The sequence below is a fragment of the Oncorhynchus mykiss genome, chromosome 13 (assembly GCF_057628025.1).
Source record: "Oncorhynchus mykiss isolate SJ-2025 chromosome 13, ASM5762802v1, whole genome shotgun sequence".
In the NCBI taxonomy this organism is placed as follows: Eukaryota; Metazoa; Chordata; class Actinopteri; order Salmoniformes; family Salmonidae; genus Oncorhynchus; species Oncorhynchus mykiss.
In genome coordinates this window covers 25201799-25222263 of record NC_143034.1, presented here as the reverse complement: position 1 = coordinate 25222263, position 20465 = coordinate 25201799, and the positions used below count along the sequence as shown (strand labels likewise).

The 20465-nt window shown below is 41.0% G+C and overlaps 1 protein-coding gene and 1 long non-coding RNA gene across 2 annotated transcripts in view; one reads left to right on the top strand and one right to left on the bottom strand.

Moving 5' to 3' along the window:
- LOC110485785 (VPS10 domain-containing receptor SorCS3) overlaps positions 1–20465 on the bottom strand; it is a 216313-nt gene that overhangs the window by 150031 nt on the left and 45817 nt on the right. The window lies entirely within an intron of this gene.
- The window catches only part of LOC149978795 (uncharacterized), a 143705-nt gene continuing 133676 nt past the window's right edge, over positions 10437–20465 (top strand). The window contains exons 1-2 of the long non-coding RNA XR_016485770.1: positions 10437–10774; positions 11143–11204. This is a non-coding gene — a long non-coding RNA (uncharacterized LOC149978795). The remainder of the gene's footprint in view (positions 10775–11142; positions 11205–20465) is intronic.

The following is a 20465-nucleotide window of genomic DNA, read 5'->3' as shown; positions in this document are numbered from 1 at the left end:
TATTCTTTGCATGTGTTTGCCATGTTATGAATTATTAAAACCCCTTAACGACTATCGATTAACGACTACTCCAAATACTTAAGAAAGTCTGAGGGTATTTAAGCCTGCAGCAAAATCACCTTCCTTGATATTATCTCATTTTACGAACAAGGAAGGAAGTCATTGAGATATTTGGAAAAACACTTTGTGTGTCTACTTAGTGTGTATCCTCATCTGATGTCCATATGCTACAGACAATCACTGTTTCACAAAGAGACCGTCTGGGACTCTCCTCTATCATCATGTATTCTTAACCAGGGTCCAACGATGACTAGCCAAGATACAGTAATCTGACTTCGTTTTTTAGTTTGTTTACCCTTTGTTTTTATTCACTTCTTCAAAGCAGAATCTGTTGTACTGTAGATGCCTGGTTGGATTCCAATTACAAAGTGTGATGATGCGTAACATAATTATTTGAATAATTAGGGTTTCGTAATGACAGATGTGGTGATGAGGATGGAGTTTGTTTAGTTATTTAAATGTCCATTACATCATAACAGAACTCAACATTTCCATGTTTTATAACTAAGGGGGTATTATGCAGTATGAAGGATAGATTATTCTCTTTTTTTATGTCAAATGGCATTACCCATAAGCCCATACTATCCACAAAACACCCATTCAATCTCCCATGATCGCCTAATTTAAATGTCACTGGTATTCTATTCTGGAAACACGGCAAAGAAAGTTACACTGAAAAACACATTATGTACATTCAACTAGATGGAGAAATAGAGGAAAGGCAATGGAAAATAATTGAAAACACCTTATGAGACCTTTCTGAGACACTTGCTTCTCTTTAGCCTCAAAGTAGAAGAAACAAAGAAAATCCCAGACAAAATCCAAACAGTTTTGTTTAAAGACTTTTGTCTTAAAGTCAAATGAAGGACACTCTCATGTACCTCATTACTGGGATCTGGAGCGTTCTTTACCCGACTTAGCTAGACCCATCAGCTGTCAAACACCTGCTTTCCATGTCTGCGAGACAGAGACAGAAAGACAGGAGCGCCTTAAAAGGGCAAGTGCAACCAGTCAGCGTGACTGCGAGACTGCAACACTTCCAAAGCAGCTGACATCAATAGGAATAGGATGCATCACAGCGAGTACGAACACAACTTGAGACAAACCTTGCTGGGTTTTTAAAAAATTCCTTTTTACCTGATCTGATATCTCCCAGGTCCTAATTAGTTTTACTCTGGGTGAGTGTCCCTTGTTAGTTGGGGTATAATTGTGACTTGTCACTCAAGCTAACACCTGTCCCAGAGGAGGTTTAAGGGATATGATCCGCTCGAGCATTTAGTCAATTGCATTGATCATTCTCTCATGTCAATGTGGACCTTGATGGTTCTATCATACCTCAGTGCACCCTCCCTAACTTTTCTCAGTGCCTGTTTAAAAGGAAAATGAATAACGAATGTAATTTTAAGATTGTGAAGATTATGACCAATAATATAATATGACCTGATAATAATGTTAAAGTTAACAAATATCATCTATTTATCACCATTTCATGACCAATTCATTTTCTAAAATGTTGGTCTATTTTTGCAGAATATTTTGCTGGTAGGAACAAGGGTGCGATTTGTCTGAAGAGTAAATTATATTCTCATCCCTGTGGCTCTCCCTTGTTCCACCAAGCAAGATTTCTCCCAGTTAATCTCCTCACTGACTAGGCCTATAAACAATGACGAATTCAACAGACATCTCTCCCCCTTCTAGAGTGAAATGGTTGAACTTAGCCTTGAGCGATGCTGTAAGCACTTCATGCTTCAACAATTTGGTAACTATCTCTGTTTTGGCAACCTAGCAGAAGAAGGGGTGAGAAAACGTTGTCCATCTTGCAGGACTGTGTTTTTCCTATTTAGTTTCCCAGTCTACTGCTACATTGCCTTGCAAAAGTATTCATCCCCCTTGGCATTTTTTCCTATTTTGTTGCATTACAACCTGTAATTAAATTGATTTTTATTTGGATTTCATGTAATGGACACACAAAATAGTCCAAATTGGTGAAGTGAAATGAAAAAAATTACTTATTTCAAAAAATTCTACAAAAGGAAAAATGTAAAAGTGTTGTGTGATATGTTTTCACCCCCTTAGCTGTGATGCCATCTGGTACAACCGATTACCTTCAGAAGTCACATAATTAGTTAAATAAAGTCCACCTGTGTGCAATCTAAGTGTCACATGATCTGTCACGTGATCTCAGTATATATACACCTGTTCTGAAAGGCCCCAGAGTTTGCAGTAGCACTAAAAAAGGGGCACCACCAAGCAAGCGGCACCATGAAGACCAAGGAGCTCTCCAAACAGGTCAGGGACAAAGTTGTGGAGAAGTACAGATCAGGGTTGGGTTTTAAAAAATATCAGAAACTTTGAACATCCCACGGAGGACGATTATTTAAAAAAATAGAAAGAATAAGGAATCACAACAAATCTGCCAAGAGAGGGCCGCCCACCAAAACTCACAGACCAGGCAAGAAGGGCATAGATCAGAGAGGCAACAAAGAGACCAAAGATAACCCTGAAGTAGCTGCAAAGCTCCACAGCGGAGATTGGAGTATCTGTCCATAGGACCACTTTAAGCCGTACACTCCAGAGAGTGGCCAGAAAAGGCCATTGCTTAAAGAAAAAAAGAAGCAAACACATTTGGTGTTCGCCAAAAGGCATGTGGAAGACTCCCCAAACATATGGAAGAAGGTGTCTGGTCACATGAGACTAAAATTGAGCTTTTTGGCCATCAAGGAAAAAGCGATGTCTGGCGCAAACCCAACATCTTTCATCACGCCGAGAATACCATCAGTGAAGCAGGGTGGTGGCAGCATCATGCTGTGGGGTTGTTTTCCATTGGCAGGGACTGGGAAACTGGTCAGAATTGACGGAATGATGAATAGCGCTAAAAACAGGGATCTTGAGGGAAACCTGTTTCAATCTTCCAGACATTTGAGACTGGGACGGAGGTTCAGCTTCCAGCAGGACAATGACCCTAAGCATGCTACTAAAGAAACACTCAAGTGGTTTAAGGGGAAACATTTAAATGTCTTGGAATGGCCTAGTCAAAGCCCAGACCTTAATCCAATTGAGAATCTGTGATATGACTTAAGGATTGCTGTACACCAGCAGAACCCATTTGACTTGAAGGAGCTGGAGAAGTCGCGCCTTGAAGAATGGGCAAAAATCCCAGTGGCTAGATGTGCCAAGCTTATAGAGACATGCCCTAAGAGACTTGCAGCTGTAATTGTTGAAAAGGTGTCTCTACAAAGTATTGACTTTGGAAGGGGGTGAATAGTTATGCACACTCAAGTTCTGTTTTTTGTGTTATTTCTTGTTTGTGTCACAATAAAAAATATTTTGCATCCCCCCCCAAAAAATCTATTTTAATTCTAGGTTGAAAGGTAACAAAATAGGAAAAATGCCAAAGGGGGAGGGTGAAAACTTTTGTAAGTCACTGTATATGAGTTAAATGTGACTGAAAGAGAGAGGAAATGAGGACAGGGCTACAACAGGGACCCAATTCATATGGCTCACCCTAGGTGAATTGATCTCATATTTAACCACCGCAAAATTAAACGTAGCTTGACAATATGAACTCGCTGTGTGAACATGCAGAGTAAATACAACAAACGACTGACCAGGCTCATTTACAAATGCTCCTTCATTTTTTCACTCGTTCAGTGCACGTATATTACAGCAGCAAATCCCTACGCGAGAAGTCACCAACTGTCTGGAACTGTGGAAAAAATAGGTCCTACTCAACAACTGTGTGTGAAACAGTAATATAATTAATGTTTGCATTCCTTTGTTGTTACTCTTGCTGTTGTTGCTGTGGAAGCACTCTGGGAATCGCTCAAGATGGTTGTTTTCAATAGAGGTTTTCTACTGCTACTTTAAATGCTTTGTACTCATTTTGCACTAGGTGGACTTGCATGCAGTGTCATGAAATCTCAGTGATTGAATTGCCATTCATCACTTTAATACTGGGGGGACATAGGCATGCAGTGCTCCATCTTTGAATCATGTGCACCTCTGATTTTTGCATGTTGTACTCTTACATTTCTGGATGTCAAACTCTTGACATTTTTGGAAGTTGAACACCTGAACACTTCAACTCTGAGACAGATCGATGGACTCTCGTCCTATATGGGACTTTGTATAATTTTATGGCTATGGTCAATTGATAAGGAAGCCACTACACTTGACTTGATTGTTGTGGCTTCCTTATCAATTGATCATAGCCACTGTCCAAGCCTGAAGCAGGGTTGTTTCAGACGCGTACAGTCCACATTCGAAGTTCCCAAACGACAAAAACATTCAATGATATCCAGCGATTTGGTGCAACAATTTTTTTTATTCATTGATCTCTATGTCCTTCAACGTATAGGGGTGTACAGAACAAAGATTTCACCAATCTTTTTGAAAACCTAAAAAATTACTATTTTTGTTTTTTGCTCTCAATTTCCCGCTATGGTGCAGATCTCTGAACCCGGCAGCAGGCTAAATGCAGGTCTGCTCTCCTCTCCACTCTTCCAATGGCATTCACTTCATCTGGCCTCCTGGAGATTATTGCTCTGTTCATTAACCTCGGTACACTGGCGTACCCCAGAGCTCTGTTCTCAGCCCTGTTTTTTCTCACTCGACACCCACTCACTGGGACATCTCACTGCCTTTCCCAGTTTCCTCCTATCACTCCTATGCAGACGATACTTGTGTACTTCTTCAACATGTTTCATTTTTCAGCTCTCTGTTTTTCCCTCTGTCCTTCTATCATGCTGGTCACAGACTCTCCTCCTGTTCGTCTTTGCCAACCACCTGAGGGTGTCCTCCACCTCCTTGCTGTCCTCTCTCTCTCTCACATGAAACCACATTTACATCATCTCTGAGTAGTTTCTCCCTTCCCCTCTACTCCTTAGTCAATTTCAAAGAGTGAATCTTGTGTTAACGCATTAAATATCACAAAATACTATCTCCATCCAGAGTCAAAAATTACCTTAAACTCACTCTATATTTCTCCAGTGCTACACACATCAAAACACATTCTTAGAAGTCTCTTTACAAGCTCAGACACATTTCAGGTTCTTGAGACGCGTCCTGCCAACATACAGTATATGTTTGTTTTAATGATCAGAAGATTCAGAGAAGGATAAACTTAATTCATTACATTTAGACTTTGGAGACAACATCGAGACAACATCAAGGGCGGGTTTAGCTTGCATGTCTATGGTCTTACGCAGCCTTACACTCCCAAGTCAATTCTACAATGTAATCAGAGAGAGATATGAAACCACGCCACTTCCATACAGCAACTTTCTGTCACTGTCGGCTTCCTGCCCAAACCATGTCAGGAACATGGGGAGAAAGGCTTTGGGAGCTCCATGCCTCTGGCAAACTGGGAGCCATGGCATTTCAACATGTATTCCCCTGAAAGGTAATTCATTGGATTTAGGAACAGATGGTGTGAGCTGTTTACCAAGGGCTTGGAAATGAGAAGATCAATGCATTCTGTTTTCCCTGTCATATAGGAAAAAGTGGAATCGGCAGAGATATAATGAACACTCTGTACACAGATGTACACTTTTTCATAAGTTGAGAGTTGTGATCATTTTGCAAAATCAGAGTTCTTCAGTAAATAGTCTCAAGCAACCCCCTGTAATGCTCTTTACTCATTTATTGATCAAATTAGCATAGTTATTAATTAGAGAATTTTGAAGACAACATATCTATCTCTACACACATAGATGTTAACTGTTTAGCTTCACATCTCTCATGAGTTGTAGTAATTTCACATCACCCTTGTTCTCCAGTAAAGAGTCTCAAAGACACTGGATCTTTAGTGTAGCTCTAGTAGGACAATTCCGGCTGAACTTCTCAGAGTCAAATGGAGCAGAAACTACTGGACTGTCCGTTGTGTCCCATTTTAATGAAGTGACTAGACATTGCCTTCGGCTTGAATGTGAGTAGAGCAGTAATGAATCCATTACGTTCACAAAAAACTGCTGAGATCCAAGGCTCTTCCTCTCAGTGTGTAAGAGCACTGTACTTTGTTGTTGTACAAAGGAGATGAGAGAAGGACTCAAAATATATTGTGAATTAAAATCCATGGGTGTCATTTGGTGAAGGCATTCAATGGCTGATGAGTGTATAATTTATTATTTTAAAAAGGCCTGTTTAATAGAATACATCTTAATAGTGTAATGTACTGTCTTTAACAGCACAATAAGCCTTGGCAAAACATTAACCCATTTCAACAAGTTAATTGATTCCTTCAGTATCTTCTCCTTCCAAAAGAACAAGACAATGTCACATCACATTTTTCTAATGTCAAAACACTTTAATTGACTTTATTTCCTCAGGTATCCTTCTTCACTTCTAACAACACTCTAGTCCTATCCAGGCAACAATCTTGAACCCCGGCCCACTCCCTCCCTCTCTATCCGCTCCTATCATATCCTCACCATTGTGCTTTAGTTGGTGTTCCCACACTTTTGTCATAGCCAATGTGGTCTTCTCTTTGCATCCTCAACAGACTTATTTTGCTTTTCACACCTCTGTTTCCAGCTCCCACTCTCAGGATCCCACTGGCCGGTTGAAAGCCGGCAGACGGGCTGCATTCCCTCCGAAACCGAGAGATGCAGGAGATCCAAACAACTTTCTTCAGTTCTGATTGACATCACTCCAGCTCCCCTCATCATCCCTCCTTCATCACACACCTCAACCCTTAAATCCTCACATTTTCTCCCAACTCTTACACAATCTGAACCATCAATACCCGTCGAAGGCGCAATCCAATTTGTTCTCTTCTCTCTCATCTCTCCAACCGTCTCCTCCCTCCCCTGTTCACTCCATCCCACCACCGGCTCCACTTCTGTCTCCCCTCTCTCCACTTGTTTTTCACTTTCTGATGATGATGATTCACTGCAGCAATGACTGTTATTCACATTCTTTGGCTCCAGAAATGATCGTTCCTGCACTACTTTGTGCAATTTTTCAACTGACTCTTGCCTGTCAGAGCTTTAACCCTTGGCCCTCCGCGGTGTTTTTTGGCGTATAGTGTTCCCCATGTTTCACCATTCATAGTTGGTATTGTGAACTGAAACTCTGACTATGAAAAAAAAGCTTATTCAGGGTACTAATTAACTTGACATCTGGCTGATCTTCCACAGATGATTTAGGGAAAACTATAATTATTCAACAGATTTGAAGTAGGTCGGATTTGAAAGTTGTTTGAACGCCTTGTTGACAACATTTGTCCTTTAGATCAAGTTTGTCAGGATGACATGAGAATCCTTACCATGTGAGTACGGGACTCCTGTGGATATCTTAAATGTTATTATTTTTCACAAACCAGAGCGATGGAGGGGACTTTCTCCCCATGTCTAATTACAGTGCATTGTGGGATTTTATTTCATCTTGAAGGAAAACAGATGGCATCAGAAGTGATGTGTTTACAACTAAATGGCCCATGAACATTGTGTCCTGACCACTTAGGACCACATTCCTAAAACAGAAAAATCTTCACTCTGTCTATTAATGTTTTTCTCTACAAAACCTCCTGTGGGGATTTATTCTAGGTTTGAGGAGAGAAGAAATAGGCGTAGGATGGTAATGTCAACCTTCTCTCAATAATGTAGTTGATGATTAGATAAGTCATGTCCTTATTGGTTTCAGGGTTATATTCCGTGGGAAAGCATATTAAAATGAACATGTGGACAAATAGCTGTGAGGAGATGACTGTCACTGCAATTCTCTCATTTACTAATGGAGTCCATCAACCGCTTGTCAGCGAGAGCTTTCAGTGTCAAATTCTCCATGATGGTCAGCCAATCATAACACACTACTCCAGCTCATTGTGACACGCTCTGACATTATCAATACGTGATGAGGTAATGTTAATTGTCGGTTTGTAATTGCTTAAAAGAAACCCGGGACGGTCGACACATGAGATACATAGTAATGAGACAATACTACTAGATGTTGAAAGGAAAGACGGAAGCCGTCTCCACTATGGTGAGCCTTGTGTGCTTAACCTGTTAGAGCTCTAGGGGCGCTATTTCATTTTTGGATAAAAAACGTTCCCGTTTTAAGCGCGATATTTTGTCACGAAAAGATGCTCGACTATGCATATTCTTGACAGTTTTGGAAAGAAAACACTCTGAAGTTTCAGAATCTGCAAAGATTTTGTCTGTAAGTGCCCCAGAACTCATTCTACAGGCGAAACCAAGATGATGCATCACCCAGGAATTAGCAGAATTTCTGAAGCTCTGTTTTCCATTCTCTCCTTATATGGCTGTGATTGCGCAACGAATGAGCCTACACTTTCTGTCGTTCGCCCAAGGTCTTAGCAGCATTGTGACGTATTTGTAGGCATATCATTGGAAGATTGACCATAAGAGACTACATTTTCCAAGTGTCCGCCTGGTGTCCTGCGTCGAATTCGGTGCGCAATTGCCAGCTGCTTCTACTTTACCATTTGATTCAGGGGAGAAAGCATGTGTCCAAGAACGATGTATCAATGAAGAGATATGTGAAAAACACCTTGATGATTGATTCTAAACAACGTTTGCCATGTTTTCAGTCGATATTATGGAGTTAATTTGGAAAAAAGTTTGCGTTTTGAGGACTGAATTTATGGATTTTTTTTGGTAGCCAAATGTGATGTATAAAACGGAGCTATTTCTAATACACAAGGAATCTTTTTGGAAAAACTGAGCATCTGCTATCTAACTGAGAGTATCCTCATTGAAAACATCAGAAGTTCTTCAAAGGTAAATGATTTTATTTGAAGGCTTTTATGTTTTTGTTAATGTTGCGTGCTGGATGCTAACGCTAATGCTAACGCTAAATGCTAACGCGAAATGCTAACTCTAGCTAGCTACTTTTACACAAATGATTGTTTTCCTATGGTTGAGAAGCATATTTTGAAAATCTGAGATGACAGTGTTGTTTACAAAAGGCTAAGCTTGAGAGATGGCATATTTATTTCATTTCATTTGCGATTTTCATAAATAGTTAACGTTGTGTTATGCTAATGAGCTTGCTGATAGATTTACACAATCCTGGATACAGGGGTTTTTTCATAGCTAAACGTGACGCAGAAAACGGAGCGATTTGTCCTAAACAAATAATCTTTCAGGAAAAACTGAACATTTGCTATCTGAGAGTCTCCTCATTGAAAACATCTGAAGTTCTTCAAAGGTAAATGATTTTTTTGAATGCTTTTCTGTTTTTTTGTGTAAATGTTGCCAGCTGAATGCTAATGCTAAATGCTACGTTAGCCATCAATACTGTTACACAAATGCTTGTTTTGCAATGGTTGAGAAGCATATTTTGAAAATCTGAGATGACAGTGTTGTTAACAAAAGGCTAAGCTTGAGAGCTAGCATATTTATTTCATTTCATTTGCGATTTTCATGAATAGTTAACGTTGCGTTATGGTAATGAGCTTGAGTCTGTATTCACGATCCCGGATCCGGGATGGGGAGATCAGAAAGGTTAAAAACCCTTTAACCCTAGTTTTGAGAATTGATGCATCGACGCGTGCAATGTCCTGTGAAGGCTTTGCCTAGACAACATGGAAGCACCCATTCAAGCTCAACTAATGTGTGTGTTTAATTCATTTACATGGTTTGAAAACATTAGCAATTAGCATGACATGGCAATGAACACCGTACCATGCCTCGTCCCTCATGACGTACTCTTCTGAGATCCCGGAGTACGTTAACGCGGCTGAATATTATTCCAAAATAAAAGTTCCGCTTCAAACCTACCAATCAAGAGCTGTGTTGTGTTCATCTGTTTTCATTGTTTTGTATTTGAATTTGCATAACGTTACACAGAGGGTTGTATTGTAGGCGGTGGAGCACATGACAGTACAGTGTTGTAAACTGTCTGAGACCTAATGGTTTCTCTTGCCTCGATCCTCTCCTTGTCACACATTGTGTTTTATGATGGAATATAATGACTGTGATTCAGAGACAAGATGTTTTACTTTACAAGCATTAACCTCTTAGAGCTCTAGGGGCGCTATTTCATTTTTGGATAAAAAACGTTCCCGTTTTAAGCGCGATATTTTGTCACGAAAAGATGCTCGACTATGCATATTCTTGACAGTTTTGGAAAGAAAACACTCTGAAGTTTCAGAATCTGCAAAGATTTTGTCTGTAAGTGCCCCAGAACTCATTCTACAGGCGAAACCAAGATGATGCATCACCCAGGAATTAGCAGAATTTCTGAAGCTCTGTTTTCCATTCTCTCCTTATATGGCTGTGATTGCGCAACGAATGAGCCTACACTTTCTGTCGTTCGCCCAAGGTCTTAGCAGCATTGTGACGTATTTGTAGGCATATCATTGGAAGATTGGCCATAAGAGACTACATTTTCCAGAGGTCCGCCCGGTGTCCTTTGTCTAAATTTGTGCGTAATCTTCAGGTGCGGTCATTTTCTCCTGGGATTCAGGAGAGAAAGCATGTATCCAAGAACGATGTATCAATGAAGAGATATGTGAAAAACACCTTGAGGCTTGATTCTAAAAAACGTTTGCCATGTTTTCAGTCGATATTATGGAGTTAATTTGGAAAAAAGTTTGCGTTTTGAGGACTGAATTTATGGATTTTTTTTGGTAGCCAAATGTGATGTATAAAACGGAGCTATTTCTAATACACAAGGAATCTTTTTGGAAAAACTGAGCATCTGCTATCTAACTGAGAGTATCCTCATTGAAAACATCAGAAGTTCTTCAAAGGTAAATGATTTTATTTGAAGGCTTTTATGTTTTTGTTAATGTTGCGTGCTGGATGCTAACGCTAATGCTAACGCTAAATGCTAACGCGAAATGCTAACTCTAGCTAGCTACTTTTACACAAATGATTGTTTTCCTATGGTTGAGAAGCATATTTTGAAAATCTGAGATGACAGTGTTGTTTACAAAAGGCTAAGCTTGAGAGATGGCATATTTATTTCATTTCATTTGCGATTTTCATAAATAGTTAACGTTGTGTTATGCTAATGAGCTTGCTGATAGATTTACACAATCCTGGATACAGGGGTTTTTTCATAGCTAAACGTGACGCAGAAAACGGAGCGATTTGTCCTAAACAAATAATCTTTCAGGAAAAACTGAACATTTGCTATCTGAGAGTCTCCTCATTGAAAACATCTGAAGTTCTTCAAAGGTAAATGATTTTTTTGAATGCTTTTCTGTTTTTTTGTGTAAATGTTGCCAGCTGAATGCTAATGCTAAATGCTACGTTAGCCATCAATACTGTTACACAAATGCTTGTTTTGCAATGGTTGAGAAGCATATTTTGAAAATCTGAGATGACAGTGTTGTTAACAAAAGGCTAAGCTTGAGAGATGGCATATTTATTTCATTTCATTTGCGATTTTCATGAATAGTTAACGTTGCGTTATGGTAATGAGCTTGAGTCTGTATTCACGAACCCGGATCCGGGATGGGGAGATCAGAAAGGTTAAAGAGAGACATTGCAATTGCATGACAAGGGATACCTGGGTAACATGTACAGTTAACCCTTGGACATAAAAATGTCTTGCAACATATCTTTCACAATCTAAGAATTGAATCGGATGGTATAATTAACACTTGGCGACTAGACATTTTTGTCACTGTAGATTGACACCTGGTGCCATTATCAGTGCTATGCTTTTTAGGGGTAAGAGTATAGGGGGAGTGTAATTTGAAATGTTACGAAACATTCTCTATGACTCTCTGTGCAAAACATGGACCCGTGACACAGGACAGCATCATCATAGTTGGCCCTCCTGGATACTGTAATCTGTGAAGCACTTTCTACCCTACTTGGCAATTAAGCAAGCGAGGGAGCGAGCGATAAATAGATACAGAGAGAGATAGATACAGAGAGATATAGAGAAAGAGAGAGAGGTCTGCTTGGGACAACAGACTGACAACAGGGGTCGATCTGTACCGCCAGACCGTCTCTCTCTCTGTAGAGATTCCCTTCCACAAATCAACTGGGCTCCAATCCCAAAGGTCCAGCCCTTCACAGCTACTGTCACTTTGGCACAGATTGTCCAGTGAAATGACTCCTGAAAAACAGATTAAGTGAACATACTGTACCTACAGATTTGGTTTTCAAACTTTGGTAAGTAGTTAAAGGGTACGACTTTGAAGCTAACAGATGCTTCCCCACTAACACTTGAGGAAATACACCAGACAAACTAGATATCTCCTCAGAACACCCCAGTACAGTAAGAAGGTTCGTAAGGAGGTTCACGACCAGGGCATGTAGTATAGAGATAAACCATAGCAGCATGCGGGTTCATGTTGCACGGTAATATTAATATTTGTCATATTTGAGATGGCTAAGAAAGCACTCAAAAAGGAAGGGAGGGGTGGGGGGAGCTAGGATAGGGGTCTCTCTACAGTACACACCGAGAATTGTTATACCTCCTAAGATGACCCAAAGCTGCTTCAATAAACAGCTCAAGAACTGGGTGCAAGTTTTAGTTTTTGCCTTAGCACTAAACATCTGATTCAAATACTCAAAGCTTGATGAGTTGGGGGTGGGGGGACCCAAGGACTCAGTTTTGGAAGCCCTGCTTCATGGTACTTCAAATAATTCAACACAATAACTGCCTGCTACCTAGTATGGTGCCGACGGGTGCTTCTGAACCAACATAATCACCTATAAGCCTTTTAGACATGTGATACTGTACATCAGCATTGAGTCTGGTGTAATTGGTATATTTCTAAAGTTTACTATAATGTCAAAACCCTGCCAGATGAATGATAAACCTGGAGACGGAGAAGACAGAGATCCGTTACATCCAGTGCTCCCTCGGGGGAGGCCACGATTCAATATCCACCGCATCGATTTTTATATCAAGCCCTGGCCACAAAACCTGAAAACATTTCATCTGCTTGATGAAATAATGATGTTACTTTCCTTAACTCCCTCCCTGGGGACCTCCCAGGACCATGGGCGACCACTGACATGAAACAGTTTTTACACACTTCTAAAATACACAAGTCACAATGGTTGAACTGAAGGACTGAATTGCAAATCTCACTGCAATGGTAGTCTTTACGGCTGCTTGGCTAGCTCAAATTACTGTAGTACAGAAAGACGTGTGAAGAAACTGTAAACATCCGAGCGAGCAGACAGTCAGACAGTGCCGTTTTGTCCTAGTCTCATTGTATGTGGCTGGCTAGCTGTACAATCTTTTCATCTGATTCGTAGTAGAATGCTTAATGTAATCTTTCCCGAGACCATTATGGGGTTTAAGGCGAGCCATCGGAGAGAAGATGGTGTCCGCGAGATAAAAACAGGAGGCTGGACTCAGAGTCTGTCGATCCTCTCTATCCCCTAAAAGCTCTCTAACAAGATCAGGGATTGAGTTATCCCCATTGTGAACAAGGCAGACCTTATCTCTGAAACCAATTATTGAGTATTGCTCGAATAGTGTTTACTAACAGGGAGACTTACTCTCAGACAGCACACAGACACAGAAGCTTCTCCTCACAAAGTGTAAAGGCGAAAGAACAGAGAAACAATTGTTTATATATATATGTGTATTTTTTTTTTTACCAGGGATAATATCAAACAAGGAAATGCCATAACTCTGTACTTGTCTTGTAAGCATCCTATCCTTGACAGGATTAAACGCTCGAGATTGTTTTCTGACCTTTCGTTTGATAAATGAACAAGGCCAGTAGGATGTTTTTCTCCAGTGAAAGGAGTAGAATACACTCTTCCTAATTCCATGTGATTTTTATAAAAATAATCATTTGGGTGCTCATATTCGTCCTATTTCCCACATTTACAAGTGTATTACAGTTTTTCCCAATCGCTTTGGCTAATTTTTTAAAACTGTCTTAACATTCTCTAAACTTTAAGTGCAATTGTCACAACTGCTTTATGGGACATCACAACTCTATTACATGTCTGCAAAATGTAGAAACTCACCCAAAACATTTAATTCATGCTTCAAAATCGAATTATTGTGTCAGTAAATTGGCAAATGCCACCAAAATTAAACTTTTTTTGTGTCATCGTGTGAGCCGTACTGGTCAAAATGTTTCGATGTTTTTTCACCATGGCAGTCAACCTTGTAAATGTTTGTTATATACAAATTTCAGCTTTGTTCTACATTTTTTGTTGACACTGACAGCTTAATGCACTATACAAGAATGTCAGTTTTGTCTAGCTGAATGTTATTGTGTATCACACTGAGCTTTTAGTTACCGATTTCAACAGTAGGTAAAAGTTTACTGGAAAAAGTCAATACTGAAAAGGAATATGCACATTTGTATGTATACAGTCAATTTATGTTTGTAGCAATGTGTTACATGTCTCTTAGAAAATTCACATTTGCATGTCCATTTTTACATATTTCTTACATGTCATATACAGTCGTGGCCAAAAGCTTTGAGAATGACACAAATAATAATTTTCACAAAGTCTGCTGCTTTAGATATTTTTGTCAGATGTTACTATGGAATACTGAAGTATAATTACAAGCATTTCATCAGTGTCAAAGGCTTCTATTGACAATTACATGAAGTTGATGCAGAGTCAATATTTGCAGTGTTGACCCTTCTTTTTCAAGACCTCTGCAATCCGCCCTGGAATGCTGTCAATTAACTTCTGGGCTGATGGCAGCCCATTCTTGCATAATCAATGCTTGGAATTTGTGGGTTTTTGTTTGTCCACCCGCCTCTCGAGGATTGACCACAAGTTCCCAATGGGATTAAGGTCTGGGGAGTTAAATATCAATGTTTTGTTCCCCGGGCCACTTAGTTTTCACTTTTGCCTCATGGCAAGATGCTCCATCATGCTGGAAAAGGCTTGTTCGTCTCCAAACTGTTCCTGGATGTTTGGGAGAAGTTGCTCTCGGAGGATGTGTTGGTACCATTCTTTATTCATGGCTGTGTTTTTAGGCAAAATTGTGAGTGAGCCCACTCCCTTGGCTGAGAAGCAACCCCACACATGAATGGTCTCAGGATGCTTTACTGTTGGCATGACACAGGACTGATGGTAGCGCTCACCTTGTTTTCTCCGGACAAGCTTTTATCCGGATGCCCCAAACAATCGGAAAGGGGATTCATCAGAGAAAATTACTTTACCCCAGTCCTCAGCAGTCCAATCCCTGTACCTTTTGCAGAATATCAGTCTGTCCCTGATGTTTTTCCTGGAGAGAAGTGGCTTCTTTGCTGCCCTTCTTGACACCAGGACATCCTCCAAAATCCTCACTGTGCATGCAGATGCACTCACACCTGCCTGCTGCCATTTCTGAGCAGGCTCTGTACTGGTGGTGCCCCGATCCTGCAGCTGAATCAACTTTAGGAGACGATCCTGGCGTTTACTGGACTTTCTTGGGCACCCTGAAGCCTTCTTCACAAAAATTGAACCGCTCTCCTTGAAGTTCTTGATGATCCGATAAATGTTTGATTTAGGTGCAATCTTACTGCCAGCAATATCCTTGCCTGTGAAGCCCTTTTTGTGCAAAGCAATGATGACGGCACGTGTTTCCGTGTAGGTAACCATGGTTGACAGAGGAAGAACAATGATTTCAAGCACCACCCTCCTTTTGAAGCTTCCAGTCTGTTATTCGAACTCAATCAGCATGACAGAGTGATCTCCAGCCTTGTCCTCGTCAACACTCACACCTGTGTTAACGAGAGAATCACTGACATGATGTTAGCTGGTCCTTTTGTGGCAGGGCTGAAATGTAGTGGAGATGTTTTTAAGGGATTCAGTTAATTTTCATGGCAAAGAGGGACTTTGCAATTAATTGCAATCCATCTGATAAATTTTCATAACATTCTGGAGTATATGCAAATTGCCATCATACAAACTGAGGCAGCAGACTTTTTGAAAATTAATATTTGTGTCATTCTCAAAACTTTTGGCCACGACTGTAAAGTGAACAGAAAATTTGCCAAAAATGACATTCCATGCAGCAACAAATAAATGCTAAAAAGAAAAAACCTGAGGTAGTTCTGTAAAAAACTATAAATTGTAGCTCCTCACAGTACGTAACAATACAAGTTCCCATCTTCTTGGTGGACATCCTGTCGCACTTGTTTGTCTGGCGGGAGATTTTCGTCAACATCAAATCTGATGTTTTTCCTTGAGATGCACCGGGGGGAAAATCTCCTTGCGTGGCGCAACCATCCCCTGCAATGATCGCCTGTGATGTCCTCACAAGCAGCATTCATGGCATCTAACAAAGACATCTGATCTTGTGCCCGATAGTCATATACTTTCCACCTCCATGCTGAACCAAACTCTTCTATTGGATTCAGGAATGAGGAGGATGGTGGAAGGAACTCCATTGTTATCCTTTCATGCACAGCAAACCATTCCCTAACAATGTTGGTTCGGTGGAAGCTGACATTATCCCACATGTCATGACTTTGCCCTCTTTGGGTACTGGACGATCAAAACGTAGACCAATGAAGTTCCACTACGGGAAGAACTAAAGCGAGAACAATTTGAGGAAAGGGTAAAAGATAAGTCACAAGGACTAGACGAGGAATTACCAGACACCAGGTCCGCAGGACTTAACACCCATAGCAAGGACGTTAAAGTTCAAATTTCTCCCGCTATCATTGAAGACCCTATCCAAGGCCCTCTTGATCAAGAAACAAGCCCCCGGGCTTTGTCTATAGACTCTAATACAAGGTTTGCAAAGAAAAAGGTAAAACGCTTCGTTAAAGCCAAGCCCACTCAAAATCGGAAAAGTCTGCTTTTCTGCTTCCATCTTGAACAGAAATTACACACCACGTCGTTGCGAACGACCACTCCACTTTGTGGGGAATATGTCCACTAACCACAAATCTAAACGGCCATACCTGGAAACAGTCCTGGAGGACTGCTTAACTTGTCATGCGCTAATTGATTCGGGTGCGACAATATCACTCATCTCTAAAAGGCTTAGAAGCCAACTAAACGTTGGTTAAAAGTGGAAGGATGCGACACTACACTTCGAAGGGTCACTCAAACTACCTCGCCTCTCACATTGAGAGTCATGCTGAAACTACACTTCAAGAATATATCGCTCATTCACCCTGTGTATGTTGCCAGCCTCGAAACTGGAACCCTGCTACTTGGAGCAGACTTGCTGGATCGGTTACTCCCATTGATGGATTGGAAAACCAACCAGGTATGGTCACAGACCACAGTGCCTTCTCCACTGACCACACTGTCTTCCCCTAACACTAGCTGCAACGCAGTCATTCACGAGGGGTATCCGTCGAAAGCACCCCTTGGGGAAATGACGCTTAGAAAACTCTTGGGGCAGAATCCAATCCAAGGAGATATTAGGATATCTCGACACATTCCATCAGCCAACCTGATTGACCATTCTTTTCGAGCCAACTGTCTCTGTGAATACGTAACTTTCCTCCCCCTTGCAGTCGTGCAATATGGTAGTTGAGATGAACTCCTCTTGCCCTTTGGACACTTCCGCAAGCACTGCGTCTCGGCAAGAAAAACATTGATGCGCAGAATATACTCTGCTTCCGATGATACACCTTCCGCTTTGTTGGGGACTGTCACCCCTTACAATGACACTAATGGCGTCTGTCCAGCAACTGACCCAATGACTCTCACCGGTGAAACACTTTGCGATATCACAGACCGATATCCTCGTGTCAGTTCGCAGGTACTGAAGAGGTTGCCATATGCGGACGTGGTGGTGACTGACATGCCTCTACAGCCAATGAGCGTTTTGAAGCACAAACACCAGGAGATTTGGTTGAAAGGTTACAGCCATTCTCACAACAACGCGGCCGCTGACAACTCGTACACAGGGTTCGTCCGACCTTTTCATTTGCGGCCAACACCACCTACTTGTGGGGGGGTCCCAAGACACAAAGGGGGGGAATAGTAGCCCAGACCCATGATGAGCCTCATTGAGGTCGGTGGGGGGGTCGAGACTACGGATAACACCGTGCGAGGCCATCAGAGCATAAATCAAATCTAGTTGTAAACTCCCCTATGAGAATAGTGAGGAGCAGACAGGCCCCTAGACAGGGATTATCTTAGAACACATCTAAGATAGTACTGAGGTGTACCACACTGGTCGTAAAGAAAGTCCAGTGGACTTGTCCACAATAATCATTCCTTGCCATGTGTAGGTTCAACTACAATACAACTAGTAAAATGCTCCAATCATGTGTTCCGGTAGTATAATATTTCAGAATAAATCAGTAGGATAACTGGTCCCTTTGAGCACCAGTACCAATACCAGCGACAGTCAGTCTAGCTACAATCAGTAAGAAGGTTAGAGACCTACCCAATCAAATTACCCTTGACAATAGCAACATAGGAGTCACTCAGAGTGCAACACGGTATGGAAGGGAATCTCCAGTGCACTCTTCCAATGGTTAACACACATCACTAATAAATAGAATCCTACATTCAGGAGGAAAATTATTAGAATCATTAACCATGTTCACACCATGTACGACTGGTTCAATACTTAAAGAGTACTTCCGTTGTGAGGTTAGCTCCTCCGTGGATAACATAGCTATGAAATAGACTTCATACCTATCACCACTACAATAGTGGAAGACACTGTGACTTGCAGTAAAAACTACTACAGACTCCATCGACACCAATTCTGAATGACCTCCAGGCAATGACCTAAAAATTACCTGACTATGTCAGACACATTCTGAACAAGTTGTTTTCTTCCCTTGACATGCTCGCTTGTGTAAGCATACAGTGCCTTGCGAAAATATTCGGCCCCCTTGAACTTTGCGACCTTTTGCCACATTTCAAGCTTCAAACATAAAGATATAAAACTGTATTTTTTTGTGAAGAATCAACAACAAGTGGGACACAATCATGAAGTGGAACGACATTTATTGGATGTTTCAAACTTTTTTAACAAATCAAAAACTGAAAAATTGGGCGTGCAAAATTATTCAGCCCCCTTCAGTTAATACTTTGTAGCGCCACCTTTTGCTGCGATTACAGCTGTAAGTCGCTTGGGGTATGTCTCTATCAGTTTTGCACATCGAGAGACTGAAATTTTTTCCCATTCCTCCTTGCAAAACAGCTCGAGCTCAGTGAAGTTGGATGGAGAGCATTTGTGAACAGCAGTTTTCAGTTCTTTCCACAGATTCTCGAATGGATTCATGTCTGGACTTTGACTTGGCCATTCTAACACCTGGATATGTTTATTTTTGAACCATTCCATTGTAGATTTTGCTTTATGTTTTGGATCATTGTCTTGTTGGAAGACAAATCTCTGTCCCAGTCTCAGGTCTTTTGCAGACTCCATCAGGTTTTCTTCCAGAATGGTCCTGTATTTGGCTCCATCCATCTTCCCATCAATTTTAACCATCTTCCCTGTCCCTGCTGAAGAAAAGCAGGCCCAAACCATGATGCTGCCACCACCATGTTTGACAGTGGGGATGGTGTGTTCAGCTGTGTTGCTTTTACGCCAAACATAACGTTTTGCATTGTTGCCAAAAAGTTCCATTTTGGTTTCATCTGACCAGAGCACCTTCTTCCACATGTTTGGTGTGTCTCCCAGGTGGCTTGTGGCAAACTTTAAACTACACTTTTTATGGATATCTTTAAGAAATGGCTTTCTTCTTGCCACTCTTCCTTAAAGGCCAGATTTGTGCAATTTACGACTGATTGTTGTCCTATGGACAGAGTCTCCCACCTCAGCTGTAGATCTCTGCAGTTCATCCAGAGTGATCATGGGCCTCTTGGCTGCATCTCTGATCAGTCTTCTCCTTGTATGAGCTGAAAGTTTAGAGGGACGGCCAGGTCTTGGTAGATTTGCAGTGGTCTGATACTCCTTCCATTTCAATATTATCGCTTGAACAGTGCTCCTTGGGATGTTTAAAGCTTGGGAAATATTTCTGTATCCAAATCCGGCTTTAAACTTCTTCACAACAGTATCTCGGACCTGCCTGGTGTGAAAAAAAAGTTTGAAATATCCAATAAATGTCGTTCCACTTCATGATTGTGTCCCACTTGTTGTTGATTCTTCACAAAAAAATACAGTTTTATATCTTTATGTTTGAAGCCTGAAATGTGGCAAAAGGTTGCAAAGTTCAAGGGGGCCGAATACTTTCGCAAGACACGGTAAATGCACATGCACAACGGAACATCCAACTAGGATTTATGCTAGGATCACTTAAGGGTCCAAGCAAAATACCAGCCTTGGTAAAGTTGAACATTTACTTCTAGGCCTTTGACTCTACAGCACTCACCAGTTTTCTTCCCAGAAGTCCATAGGTCATCCCTGTAGACTGCCCCAAACTAGTGCCTTACAGCTGTAAACTTATCATGTAGTTATCAACTTAGGATAGTGCCTAAGCGACACACCAAGTAGGAAAACCCTAGATATGGCATTAGAGACAATGCCATGATAGTAATTTTGCCAGAACATTGGACGTATATAGAATACAGTCCAATTAGATAATT